This window comes from Apium graveolens, chromosome 6 (genome assembly GCF_009905375.1).
Source record: "Apium graveolens cultivar Ventura chromosome 6, ASM990537v1, whole genome shotgun sequence".
NCBI classification, from domain to species: Eukaryota; Viridiplantae; Streptophyta; class Magnoliopsida; order Apiales; family Apiaceae; genus Apium; species Apium graveolens.
The window spans coordinates 16350462-16362246 of NC_133652.1; the positions used below are offsets into that span (position 1 = coordinate 16350462).

Below are 11785 nucleotides of genomic sequence, written 5' to 3' on the forward strand. Positions count from 1 at the left end.
TCCCTTGGAAAGGATGAATGAGGTTCAAAAAGAAAGGAAAGCTAAGCATACGAATTGTTGGACCCTTTGAGGTATTAAGACGTTTTGGGAAATTAGCATATGAGCTAGCCCTACCCCCGAACATGTAGCAAGTTCATAACATGTTCCACGTATCAATGTTAAGGAAGTATAATTCGGATGCCAGACAAATAGGGACATATGAGCACATAGACATATAACCAGACGTAACCTATATGGAGCAACCAGAAAGGGTTATAGATCGAAAAGGAACAAGTGCTTAGGAGAAGGGTTATCAAACTAGTCAGAGTTTGGTAGAACCACAATGTGGGAAAATTTACTCGAGAGTTAGAAAGTGCAATGCTAAGAGAGTATCCCTATTCATTTTCTATCTGATTCCGGGATGGAATCCTTTTAAGGAGGGAAGACTGTAATAACCCCAAAAAATTTGGACTTTTTGTAACCCTTATGAATAGTGATTTTGCTGATTAAGGAAATTTTTCATGCCACACTATATAGGAGTACTGTTATAGAAATTCTAAGATCTTATTAGTACTTTATATGGGATATAAGTGTATGTAAAGATCGTCAGAATCCAAATTCGAACACTTTGATTTTTCCCGAAAATCCACCAGATACCGAAAGAATTGAGTATAAGGTAACATGATTAAAAGGATTTAAATTCAAGGATTTTAAGAGAGGATCATAAAAGGAATATAAAATATTGAGAAAGGTTTAGGGGAACCCAAGTAATAAGATCCCAGATATGATCCCTCGAACGATCACCGAGAACGAGAGTGAAGCGAACCGTAAAATAAATAAGCGACCAAGGATCAAGCTTATATAAGTAACCAAAGAATTAACCAAATAATTAAGCACTAATCAAAGAGATTAGAGGAGGATGACATCATCAAACCATAAGGGAAGGACATGTGGCAATGGAATGATGCAAGCAATGACATGTGTGAGTGATGTCATCACTTTATCAAGATATTTGTTCAAAAATCTCCTCCACCAAGCATTTCTTTCTCATTTCCCAAGTAAAAACAAGCAAGCAAAAGCTCTTCCCCATTTCTTTCTTTTTCCATTCGGCCTTTTTAAGAAATGAAGAAATAGATTTTCAAAACTCAAGTTCTAGGCCATGGAAAATTACAAGGTTTGTTTCCTTGGATCCTATATTTCATAACTTAGTTATACCATGAGTTTAAGATCAAGATTCCATGGTTTGCTTAGCTAATCCACTCATCAAATATGATGATGAATAGTAGTGAATAGTAACTTACTTTGATTTTCTTGATTTTCATGAAAGCCTAAGGTTGATTAAGCATAGATCAAGGTTCCTAGAGGCTTGTTAGTGACTACCCACTCTCCAAGGAAGGTATAAATTCTTGAACCCTTAGTTTTAAGTTTGGTTTTCTTGGATGATAATGGTGCTTAGATTAATGGGTTTAGTTTGATGTTGATGGATGTTGGATTTTTGTTGAATTGGTGATGATTTGGTATAGTTTAAACTTTGGAAATCGTTAGGTTATAGCCGTCGTAATGCCCGATTTTCTATAAACTGTTTTGTGATTAACTGTTGGACCCGAACACCCACTTCTATAAACTAACCACTTCCATTTTTAGATAGGTTATGTTTCAAGCTTCGTTTTGATATGTGGTTCGTTTGAATCCGATGTACGGTTTAGGAGAAACGACCGTTTTAACTAACGGCGTTTCGCGACCGAACCATTACCCCTCGCCTTACTTTGAAACCTTGGTTAAGGCCCTTAAATGACTAACTGGAGTATGAAACATTTATGTAAAGTGGATTAGGCAGTTGATAGGGTACTCGCGAAAAAATTGCCTTAAAATTCTTAATGGTTAATTTATTAAAAATGGTGGAACCGAGGGTACTCGAGCGACTTAAGGGAATCGTTGAGCGCAAAGCGAGTGTTAGAGTCTAATTGGTTAAAGTATAGATTCATAAGCGAATTTGGTTTAATTCCAACTTATATGTTGTTTATAGGTTACCAGACTCGTCCCAAACCATTTATCACCCCCAGTTGCTCAGGCAAGTTTTCTACCCGTTATACTGTTGTTGTGATGTATATATGTATATGCATTATCTTGTGATAAGTGCATGATTGTTATTAGCAAATCTTGCGATATATTGGAGCATGTTGATATGGTATATATGCATGCTTGTTTCGTAGTCTTGATATCTAATTGTTGATTCAAATGCTTATAGTTGCATAATACTTATGCTAGAGATAAGCAGTAGTTGCGTATACCCTTAGTATAGGGGACCCAAAGGTGAACATTTTCTAAAACCGGGAGTCGATGTTCCCGAGTATATTATATATATATATATATTTATATATATATATTGATATAGTTTTCAAAACTATTAATCGAATAAGTTTTATTCGATAACTTTATTTTATTTAACGAATATTAGTTGAATATTCATTCGAGGACTTATGACTCCGTTTATTTTAATTAATGAATATTATTCCGAATATTCATTCGAGAACTTATGACTCCGCTTACTTTATTTAATGAATATTATTTTGAATATTCATTCGAGGACTTAAGACTCCGTTTATTTTATTTAATGAATATTATTTTGAATATTCATTTGAGGACTTATGACTCCGCTTATTTATTAAATAATATTCTTTATTTTATTAAAGAATAATGTTTCGATAATCAAACTTATTTTTGATTATTCAAATAAAGATCGTACTTTCGTATAAGTATATCTTTGGTTATTTATTATTCATTTCAAGTATAAGTTTTAAAACTTTTACTTTAATTATTTTTCTAAGGATTATCATTATGGGAATATTATTTAAATAATAATATTCAGATATTTTCTAATATATCGGGACTGATTTATTTCATTAAATCAGCTTTACTCCAAACATTCTTAAAAATATTTTGGAGTCTTCAAAATAATTTTAAAAGTTAGAGCGGATCCCAAAACTCGTTTTCAGATTTGAGATCTTCCTTTCGAAGGAGACTTGAATATTTGCTCAAAAAAATTTTAGGGATCCGGCTATGTGGTGTATTTTATATTCGCAACGAGTTGCTATTTTGAGAAAACAATTTGATTACTTGCCCAACGTTCGGGAAGTAAGTCCATCTAATTGAGTCGGCATAAGCGACAGACCGGGGTACGGTCTATGAAGGTGTAAGAGGCTGGGTGACAGTCCATCCACGCGTGAGTGGCCGGGTAACGGTCTAGCGCGAGGTCCTAATACGGCCAGGGTGATGACCGGCGAGGAATTCATCCATCTACAGTAGAAAAAGGTTACTTATTGGTATCTTTGCCTGATCAGCAAGATATCGGGTTTATGCCAAAATTCTTTTCTTTCCAAATTCATTGGATATTGCAACTCTGTTCATACTTTACATGACAGAGGTTTTCAGGAAATGTATGAGAGATATATATGGATATATATCGGGACTTAATGAAGTATCTCTTAACTTCATTTCTTTTGAATGATATTTCAAAGATTGAATCTATTCAAATCTTATCTTGTATTCTCATCTATGTGATGAACTTTTGAAACTAATAATAACTTGAACGGTGGTAGTTCAAGTAGTATTCAGAAAAGATATAAGTATATTGGAGTATCTTGTAACTTCATCTTTTCAACTTATATCTGGTTAATGATTATCTTATGCATGACAAAGGTTTTCACAAAAATGTTGAGACAAGGTTAAATATATGAGATCACCTTGCAACGATATTTTTATACAGTTATAAACTGGAACTCTGTGTATATTATGCATGGCAGAGGATTTCAAAGATTATGAAAAGTATATATACATACATACCGAATATTTTGCGATTTGGTCGCGTTAAGATATCAAACTTAGTTCATTTTTTTTTGACCAAGACTTTCATGAGTACTATGAGAATGCTCACATATTGTAAATCATTATACATATTATTTTGGTGGGCTTGTTGCTCACCCTTGCTTTCTTCTTTCATCACACAACAACAGATAGACAAGATGAACAGGATCAAGATCCCAATTCATGAGCGGTTAGGAAACGTTCCGCAGTTTTCTATATGCGTTGATGCCACTGTAGCTGAGGTAGGAACTACCAATAGGCTAGGTTTTCAACTTTTGATGTACCAGACTTATATATATTTATGAATTGTAATAATGGCAAGAAATATGTAAATTATTCAGAAACCCTTTTTAAGGTGAAATGGTTTATAATTGTGGAATAAAATGACTTGTGTTATTTTTGGTATTCATCTCTGAGACTATAACTTGTGGTGTGTGTGAATATATTGTGGGGTCACAGTACGCAGTAGTTGGTTGACTGTTAAGATTAAGTATTGATAAGGGAAATGGAACTCGTGACAACCTGGATCCCCGACCCCGGATTTGGCGGTGTTACAAGGTTGCTACAATCTAATCAAAGTATTGATTAGCTACAATAAATTCAGCAGCATAACATTCTGTTTACAAGGATAATAAATTCAAGCTTTAATGGAGCTCTCGTAAACTGTCCGTGTTTGCTGAAGAAGATAACTAACTGAATTGAATTACATTCACTTCAATTTTGTAGTCTTTTAAAATTAAATGAACAGCTGGCCAATTCATGTCCACACAAATCATTTAACTTTGCTGTATTTAACTCAGTGAACAACACCTTCTGTGGCGACAAAGTTCCTATGTATAGCCTCTGTGGCGATAGCTCTGTGGCGCCACAATCACCCTGTATAGCCTCTGTGGCGACACCTTCTCCTATATGGACTCTGTGGTGACAGTTTATCTTATAACACTCTGCGGTGACAAGTTCTGTGGCGACACTTTCTCCTGTATAGCCTCTGTGGCGACACACACTCTCCCTGTATTGCCTTAAGCAATTTGTTCTAACACCTTCTGTGGTGACAGGGGCTTCTGTGGCGACAGAGGTTCCTTAGAGCAAATCCTCTGTGGTTATTTCTCCTGTGGTGACAGGGGTTCCTTAGTGTCTTTACTTAGAATATTTTTGGTTCTTTGTCAAGTCACTCTCCAGTGTATCAATCATTTTTCTTATGTTAATTGAATAAAAAAATACTTCCTTGAAATGCTGATGTTTGGTGCACTGGTCTGGTTCACAAACAACTAGCCTTGAGAGGATCCTGACTCAATTTGTCTTATTATTCTGAGTTGATACATACTGATGTTTATCCACTGCTTCTTTCACTGAACCCTTGATTTGTAACACTTGAAGTCAATACATGCAGCTGATACTTAAAGCCTATTGATGTCTTATTCTTCATGGCTGCTTGAACATATTAATGAACTTCTTCTCATGATCTGGAGGAGAGCTTAATGAATCAATCACATCATTTGGTTCTTTGTGTTTATCCTGTCTTCATCTGAAGGGTTCCTGTGCTTTACAGTTTAATAAAGTTTATCTGTTTCTATTTTCATGTTGAGTTATAAATCCTCGATTACATGTTACATTACATTATGCTTTACAATCTCCCCTATTTGATTGTTAGAGTTCGACAAGCAAATCCTTAAGGATAACTCAACTGATAATAAGAAAAAGTATGAACTATAAAAATAGATAAAGATATTAAATACATTCTGGATTACATATTCATTTTCAGATTTCTTACAATACAAATTATAAAGAAGTGTTCCTCGAGCCTAAACATATACTCTATGTCTTCTTTGTCTTTGACTTCTTCTGCTTCCTGCTTCCTTCTTCTTCTTTAGGCTGAACGTATTTTCTCTTAGAGACTTTCTTTTGAGGACCTGAAGGTTTTGGAGGAGACTCTTTCAGCTCATTCAATCTAGCTTGTACACAATCACGAGCTTCTATTTCAAGTGCATTGATTGGAGGTGGATTGTTTAGCTCATGAAGCATTATCTCAAGATACTTGACTTTAGAGCATTTAGGAACCAGATCAAACAGTAGAGATGATTTTCTGGACATTACGAAGACTGTTATCCTTTTTGGATGTCCTCTTACTCTGCTGGTGTCATTGATCGATTCTTCTTCCGTTATTTCATCAAGAATCTTTATGATAGGGATCAAAGCAACCTTGTCATCTTTACAGGTAGACAGTTTGTCATCTGTCAAGGCTTGCTGAATTGAGCTTGATTCACTTGTCCTGAAGTCTTTGATTCTGATTCTGCATTTGTTGATTCTAAAGACTAACTCTCCTTCACTGTCAATACTGATTATGGGTTCAGTGTCTTTGAGAAGACCAATTTCTGCTTCTCCATTAATGGACACCATCTCATGATATTCTCTTCTGATTGCCCTCATATCCTTCTCTGTGTCTCTGATCATCTTTTCATTGAGCCTATAAGCGTACAGAACTTCAGCGGCTTTGACATCTGCTACAGATCTCTTAACACCTGGAGCTGTCAGTTTAGCTCTTTTGCTCCTTAGTTGACTTTCCAGAAAGGTAAGCTGTAGATAGCGAATGGTTCTTATGTGTTGGTCAGATATGGTGATATTCTGCAATCTACCACCCGCAACAAGTTTGATCACAAACGGATACATAAATGCTTGAAAAATGCGATCCCTCCTCACTGATTATGACTCTTGGAGTTTCGAATCTTGTAAATATCTGCTTGTGAAGAAAATTGAGCACTACCTTCGCATCATTTGTCGGTAAAGCTTTAACTTCCACCCATTTCGACACATAATCGACCGCCTAAAAGATATACTGATTTTTGCAAGATGAGACAAATGGCCCCATGAAGTCAATATCCTAAACATCAAAGACCTCAACCTCGAGAAGCACTTAAGCGATATCTCATCCCTCTTTGACATATTACCAACACGCTGGCATCAATCACATTTCAAAACAAACTGATGCGCATCCTTAAACAATGTAGGCCAGAAGAATCCTGCTTGAAGGATACGAGTTGTTGTCTTTTCTCCATCATAGTGGCCTCCATAAATAGTCGAACGCAGTCTCGCAAGATTCCCCCCATTTCGCTGTACGGAATACATCTCTCGATGATTTGGTCAGCACCTTGCCGAAACAAAAATGGCTCATCCCACATGTACCACTTTACTTCATGAAGAAACTTCTTCCTTTGAGCATAAGTCAGGTCTGGAGGCATAACGTTGCTATTACCTTCTGCTTGCACCCCAAACAACTGCTCATCGAGAAGAGACTCATTTATCAATGACTTATCCTGTGAAACTGTACCTGGATCTTTTTAACGAGAGAGATGATTAGCGACTTAATTCTCAGTACCTTTTATATCCTTGATCTCTAACTCAAACTCCTGAAGTAAAAGAACCCATCAAATCAATCTTGGCTTCTAGTCCTTCTTCGAGACGAGATAGCGAATAGCAGCGTGATCAGTGAAAAATGTCACCTTCGTCCCAAGCAAATAAGATCGAAACTTCTCAAAACTGTAGATAATGGCCAATAGTTCTTTCTCAGTAGTAGTGTAGTTCAGTTGAGCACCATTGAGGGTCTTACTAGCATAGTAAACCACATGAAATATATTATTCTTTCTTTACCCAAGAACTGCTCCAACTGCATAATCACTTGCATCGCGCATCATTTCAAACTGCTCATTCCAATCAGGTACAGTTATGACAGGTGCCGTGATCAAACTCTTCTTTAAGCTCTCAAAAGAAGCTAGACACTCGTCGTCGAGCTTGAAAGGGACATCTTTCTCTAGCATGTTGCACAACGGCTTCGAAATTTTAGAGAACGCTGATAGAAACCCGCATGACCAAGAAAGTTGCGAATTCCTTTAACTGAAATTGGAGGGGGAAGGTTTTCAATGACCCCCACCTTGGCTTTGTCCACCTCAAGACCTTTACTAGAGATCTTGTGCCCAAGAATGATGCCCTGTCGCACCATAAAGTGACATTTATCCCAATTAAGAACCAGATTGGTCTCAACACACCTTTTCAGCACTAAACCAAGATTATGCAAGCATTCATCATAAGAAGTTCCAAAGACAGAGAAGTCATCCATGAACACTTCTACATTATTTCCAATCATATCAGAGAAGATATCCATCATGCATCTCTGAAATGTAGTCGGTGCACTACATAACCCAAAAAAAAACTCTTCTGAAGGAAAAAGTACCAAAAGAACAAGTGAAGGTCATTTTTCTTGATCTTCTGGAGAAATACAAATCTGATTATAACCCGAATAGCCATCCAAAAGATAGTAGTACTCATACTTAGCCAATCTATCAAGCATCTGATCAATAAAAGGAAGAGGGAAGTGATCTTTCCTTGTAGCTTTGTTCAACTTCCTATAATCCATACAAACTCTCCATCCCGTGACTGTTCGAGTATGAATAAGCTCATTCTTTTCATTAGCAACCATAGTGATGCCTCCTTTCTTCGGCACACACTGAACTGAGCTCACCCAAGAACTGTCAGAAATGGGATAAATGATACCTGCATCTAGCCACTTGAGAATTTCCATTTTCACAACCTCCTTCATGATCGGATTTAGCCTTCTCTGTTGCTCAACAATCGGCTTGCTTCCTTCTTCTAGCAGAATTTTATGCATGCAATAAGAAGGGCTGATTCCCTTGATATCTGCTATAGTCCATCCAATTTCCGATTTGAACTCTCTCAGAATTCTCAAGAGCTTTTCCTCATCACTACCTGAAAGGTCAGATGCAATAATAACAGACAAAGTAGATGCATCACCTAAAAACGCATACCTTAAATGTTCAGGCAAAGGTTTAAGCTCGAGTGTAGGAGCTTCCTCAATAGATGGCTTGGGGCATTTTGGGGAATTTTTTAGCTCTTTCAATCCAAGAGATTCAAAAGGCATTTCCAGTCTTCGCTTCCAAGAAGAAGCATTCATATACTGTAACTGCTCATCACTTTCATCATCTTCACCATCTGAATCCCCCATCAAGGCTTTCTCTAAGGCATCAGATTTTAGCATATGGTCAAGCTCTGAAGTAACCACAGATTTGACCAATTCCACCTTAAAGCACTCCTCTTCATCATTAGGGAATTTCATGGCATTAAAAATATTGAAGGTCACATCCTGATCCTGAACTCGCATAGTGAGCTCACCTTTCTGCACATCAATCAAGGTTCGGCCAGTAGCCAAGAAAGGTCTTCCCAAAATTATGGAAATCTTCTTATCCTCCTCGAAATCAAGAATTACAAAGTCAGCAGGAAAGATGAGTTTGTCCACTTTGACCAATACATCCTCCACAATGCCTCGTGGATATGTAATAGAGCGATCGACCAACTGCAAGGACATATATGTAGGCTTTAGATCAGGTAAATCTAATTTCTTGAAGATAGACAAAGGCATCAGATTGATTCTAGCTCCCAAGTCATATAAGCACTTGTCTAATGACACTTTTCCAATGGTGCAAGGAATAGTGAAGCTTCTAGGATCTTTAAGCTTCAGAGGCAACTTCTGTTACAGCACAACACTGCATTCCTCCATGAGAGCACCGGTCTTTTAGTCATCGAGCTTCACTTTTCGAGAGATAATACCTTTCATGAACTTCACATAGCTTGGAATTTATTCAAGAGTTTCAACGAAAGGTATGTTGATACGACATTTCTTGAAAACTTCCAAGAACTTAGCAAATTGCTTATCCAGCTTTTGCTTCTGCAGCCTCTTAGGAAAAAGAGGTGGATAATAAACCTGTTTTACCCTGTATTACCCTCAGGAGGAGTGTTTACAACAACTTTCTTTCTTGGTTCCATTTATGCTTCCTTATGCACATCTTCTTCAGCCACAACTTCAGATTCTGGATCTTGTGATTTTTCGGGATTCGCATCCTTGCCATACCTCAATGTAATTGCCTTTACCTGTTCTTTTGCTACCCTCTTTCCTGGAACTTCCGTGTCACTAGGAAGTGTTCCAGAATGACGATTTAATAAGGCATTGACAATCTGTACAATTTGATTCTCCAAGGTCTTAATAGAAACTTCTTGGCTTTTGCACATGAGCCTCAACTCCTCCAATTCAGATTTTTCATTAGACTGTGGTAGCTGCTGAAGTTGGATTTGTTGCCTTGGTGCATATTTTGGTTGTTAAAAACAGGAGGGTTATATTGCTTTGCTGTATATGGATGATAAGGCTGTTGCACCACATTCTGATTGTTGCTCCAGCTGAAGTTAGGATGATTGCGGTTGTTGGGCTGATAAGTGGCTGGAGCTGGTTGCTGCGACCTCTGAAAGTTGCTCACAAATTGAGCTGATTCACTAGAAATAGCACAATGCTCAGTCTCATGCGCACCTGCACAAAGCTCACAAACACTTGTGTAACACCCCAGTCCCACATCGAGGAGACTTGGGACTTCTGTTTAGTTTATAAGGTAAAGTACTACTACTATGTACACCAACAAATCATGATCTTTTGGGGGCCTGTGGTGGGCTTGTCGTAACCCAAGTTGGCTGCACTCGGGACAATACGCTTCGACTTATTTCGGACTTGGAATCGGGACTTGACCCGATTTTCGAAAAAGGCTCGTGATTTGACCCGGGTTGTCACATATGGGACAGAGCCGACTCTCAAAAGCTTGATGCGTCAAGTTGCCAGAGTTGGGGACACGAAGGCTGATGGTATTATCCCACAATGGTAAGAGGTCCGGAAGTGGGGACACGAAGCCAGTCGGTATTATCCCACAATGGCTAGAGAGGTACGATCTTGGTCCTATGGGCTGTCTGTTCGGGCCTGACGAGGATGTCAGGATTTAAGTAGGGGAGTTTATAACTCCCCAGTCCCACATCGAGGAGATTTGGGACTTCTGTTTAGTTTATAAGGCAAAGTACTACTACTATGTACACCAATAAATTATGATCTTTTGAGGGTCTATGGTGGGCTTGTCGTAACCCAAGTTGGCTGCACTCGGGACAGTATGCTTCGACTTATTTCAGACTCAGAATCGGGACTTGACCCGGTTTTCGAAAAAGGCTCGGGATTTGACCTGAGTTGTCACAACTTGTGATCTGATTAACTCCATAATTAGCCAAAGAATCCACTTTCATCAACAAAGCTTGAAGTTGAGAAGCTATCGCAATAGCTATATCCACTTCCAGAACTCTTGCTACCTTGCCTTGCGGCATTCTCTGAGTTAGATTCTAGTATTCATTAGCAGCCATTAGCTCAATCAACTCATAAGCTTCATCGTAGCTCTTAGCCCATAAGGCTCCACCTAACGCTGTATCGAGCATGGGTCTAGACTGTGCGCCCAACCATTATAGAAGCAATTTATGATCATTCAATCAGGCATGCCATGGTGAGGACACTTCCTAAGCATCTCTTTGTAGCGATCCCAAGCCTCACACAAAGATTCTCCAGATTGTTGCGCAAAGTGAGTAAGAGCATTCCTGATTGCAGTTATCTTCTCCATAGGGAAGAATTAAGTGAGAAACTTCTGAGCAAGATCCTCCCATTTGGTGATTGAACCTGCTGGTAGAGAATGTAACCAACACTTGCCTTATCCCTCAGAGAGAATGGGAAAAGCCTCAGCTTAATAGCATCTTCAGAAACTCCATTGAACTTGAAAGTATCACAGATCTCGATGAAATCCCTGATGTGCATGTTGGGATCTTCTATAGGAGAACCCCAAACCGAACTGAATTATGTATCATCTGAATCGTGCTCGACTTGATTTCAAAGGTGTTAGCCGAGATGACTGGTCTGATAATTCTAGACTGGATATCATTGATCTTTGGCTGAGAATAATCCATCAAAGCCTTCGGATTCGCTGCTTGATCTCCCATTGCGACGAGTGCTTCTTCCTCAACTTTCTTAACTTCTATTTCAAACTCTTCTTCCGCTTGATTCAGTGTTCTCTTGCGAGATCGA

At 38.2% G+C, this 11785-nt stretch overlaps 1 non-coding gene across 1 annotated transcript; it reads left to right on the forward strand.

Annotated features, from left to right (window-relative positions):
• Positions 1–11205: 11205 nt before the first annotated feature.
• On the forward strand, positions 11206–11312 carry LOC141670120 (small nucleolar RNA R71). Its single transcript, XR_012554366.1, has one exon. It is a non-coding gene; the product is annotated as a small nucleolar RNA R71 (small nucleolar RNA).
• Positions 11313–11785: the final 473 nt, after the last annotated feature.